The following is a 3,363-nucleotide window of genomic DNA, read 5'->3' as shown; positions in this document are numbered from 1 at the left end:
ATTACTTTGTGGTAGCTGAGTCCATCATATGGGTTTGTGTTGATTACTCATTTGCTTTTGGGGATTCTGGCTTGGGTAAGTATCTGTTATTAAGATGAATAATGCCTGTCGCCTCTACTTCAACCTGCCATCTGTTGCCTCCGAATTATTCGTTTTACAACAGTCGTCACTGCTGATATATTCACTTGACCTCCTGTGAGGTAAGGTCAGTTTTATGTAGGCCATTTTGGAAATGTTGCGTCTGGTAAGAATGCGGTAATACGATCCCGGTTTTATTGCCTGTCTATTGTTTGACTCGACTTGAGGACCAATTGCGTGGGCGTCTATTACTTGGATCTATATCAAGTCAAATGAAGGAATGGTAAACCCCTGATGTCCCCAAAGCTGTTCTTTTCTCTGCCAAAGATCTAAACAGGAGCTGGTCTATGTTTAGTGATCTTCTTGACAAAATTTGCTTGTGTTAGAAGTGTGGATGTTCATTTTTTCTACATTTTGATGATGTGTGAGATGTAATGTAGGTCCTTTGTTTGTCTTAACTTCAGCGCTTGCTAATTTTTATCGGTTTGATTGTGTGCTCCATAACCTATCTTATGGAGATAAGGTGGCTTGAGAGAATGGTTGTACGTCTTTTGCGTAAATTGAAAGTCTATAGTCCTTTTGAGCTATGCGTGAGGTGTGCTATGAATTAACTCCCGTTCCACTTGCTTCTGCTGTCCTCTGCCGCAGACTGCTTACTTTGGTCCTTTGCCCCTGGCACCTTTAATCGAATATTATTCATTTGCAGGTTAATGGAATAAGTAATTAGTCTTTCCCCTTAGTACATACGTCAGGTGTTTTCACACAAAGTGATCCACTTTACGACACTGGGGGTGCCTACATGAGTAATCGGTGTGGATGTCGACCCATGCAAATGTAGTATGAGATATGCTACCTGCTGCTACAGTTACCAGCATCAGCAGCAATGATGCCATGAGTAAGTGGTGGGGCCTCATTTTGTACCGTGCACATGAATTCTCCAAGAATTCAGATGATGCTCCTAAAGAGGATGGCAGGCAACGAAGGCATCAAATTCGACCCAGTGGATATTGACTGCAAGCACAGCCCAGCAATGTGACACGTAATCTTGCACCGGTCTATCACTTAAATGATGTCGACGTCTCGATGCCGATCGCTAAAGACGAATTGTTAATGGCATTGCTGGTAGTGGTGGTTTTTCACTCCATAGAATGTGCTTTTGTATATGTGAACATACAGTTTGCATGATAAATGCATGATTTGGTCCTTGGTGGAACTGTACAAGATTATCACAGTGCATTTGCTTTTGAACGCGAGAATTCTTGATCTGTGAGAGGTTACCACAAATGCTGCATTCGAATGATGCAGCCGCACTGACAGGTCTCTTCGTGTTTCATGCCTCTGGATCAGAGGATATGTGGCTGAGTGTAGACAGGGGAAGGTTTTGTTTGCCGCCTTATGTTGATCTTAACTTCTCACTTCCACCATTGTTCTCTTAACACGATTTTATTACTTGGGCTGGCGCGTCACATATACGTGACGCCTATGTTTTAAAAGCAGGAAGGTAGATCGAATGAAGGGGAATGCGCCAATGGTCATACATGCCGTGACAGTAGAACACAGTGGTTGGTGACTACTTTTTTCTGTTGTTTCATTCATTTATTTACTCGACGGCGGTCGTAAGGATGAAAGTTCTAGCTCGATGCCTTTACGCAGTTGTAGCGACTCTCTCTTATGGAGTACGATAGTCGGATCTCTCTTCGGTGCCTTTTTGGTGATATTGGGCGTTGGATCATTGGCCTAATTCCGTTGTCTCCTGCATCGCCGCAAGCAATCACCATCGGTAGTTGACGAGGTACACGGTGTTCTGTTGCCACCGCCGTCACTACCGCCAAATTTAGCTAACGCAGGGTTCTACGCGCCTGCCCTGGATTTGCGTGTGCCCACCTACCCGGAGTCCGTACCGAAGCTTTGAGTGTCGTCTCCAGTATTCAGTATAGTCACTTCCATTTTTTGCAACAATTCGTAAGTTAGAATCGATGACATGGTGAATTTACGCCTTTGAACACTGTCTGGTGGTTATGGTACATTCTGTAAGCCTGTAGCATGAAGCACTGAAATGGTCGGTCTTTTTCTTCTGGCAGCGATTCCAAGAGTAACAGCCCAAGACTGCCTAAATCTGTCACCCTCTCCATTCCTGTTCATTAACTCTCCCTTTCCAAGCTGTGATGACGTCGCGGTAATTTTGTATCACTAATTTTTTCGTTGGTCCATAATTTTGTACACATTTATTAACTTCCATTGGAAATGCAAAGAAGTATATAAGGTTGAGCGAACTCGTGGGGAGAAATATTCCTTTCCCTGTTGATCGATGTGAACGAAGTGTGTGAGGCAAGGCGACGCGTTTTAAGCTGAGGTATTACCATTTGTGGTATCGGTGAGTGGAACATTCAGGTTCGAAGCCATTTGAATTCAGAGGAACTCTCTAGCATAAGTAAATGCGAGATCTGAAGGATGGTTATCATAGACGGCTTAACTAAGACACCGGGTTGCGAGCATTTTAATAAGTGTTGCTGCAAGTGTGATGGGAAGCCATGGCGGCGGCAGCGTGTGAGGTAGAGTGAAACAGGGCAGAGCGGAGCGATCTCTTTCTCCCACTAGTGCTTACCTGTACCGTCACTTGGTCACTTTCCTCTCTTAGTTTATTTCGCCTATTTCCTCGTTTTCTGTGCGTATGATTTTGCTGACCTTTACTTCTGACACGTTTGTTCGTTTCAACTTCATCTACAATGTCTTCCAACTGCAATTGCATTTGATTTGGAGTTTTGCTACCCAATTATTATTATTTTTCTTCACAATTCCAACACAATAACACTGAGCTTTGACGTTTCTTTATGCAGTCCTTCCTAACTGCATTGCTTTTTGCTTAGGGCAAATCCTTGTTGCCAGGTACTTGGTGGGAGGTAGAAGCAACTTTGTACGGTTTCGTCTCTTTTCTGTATTATCAAAACAGTGGACTTCAGAACTTATGCTATTTTCCTTTGGTATATGTGCAATGCATTTCTCTTGTACATCGTGGCGACAACGGCTTGGGAGGAGGGAAATTTGGCAGGCTTTCTGTAAATGCTTTCCACCGCTCCTCCTCAAATATCAGCATTTTCTTTTTTGTGCACCGCTTTGCCTTTTTTGCTTGATAGAGCACAAGGTCCACGAATTACGCCTCCCATCACGCCTTCTCTCTCATTGCGAGCAAATCCGCTGGAGTTAGTGCTTGACCTCATCAGTGCCTCATGGAGCTGCCTTTGCCTCTGTGAAGTTGCTCTCGGTAAAGTGCACGACTGTTTCATT

Source organism: Echinococcus granulosus (assembly GCF_000524195.1).
Source record: "Echinococcus granulosus chromosome Unknown EG_S00294, whole genome shotgun sequence".
Lineage (NCBI taxonomy): Eukaryota > Metazoa > Platyhelminthes > Cestoda > Cyclophyllidea > Taeniidae > Echinococcus > Echinococcus granulosus.
Note: the sequence above shows the minus strand (reverse complement) of the source record.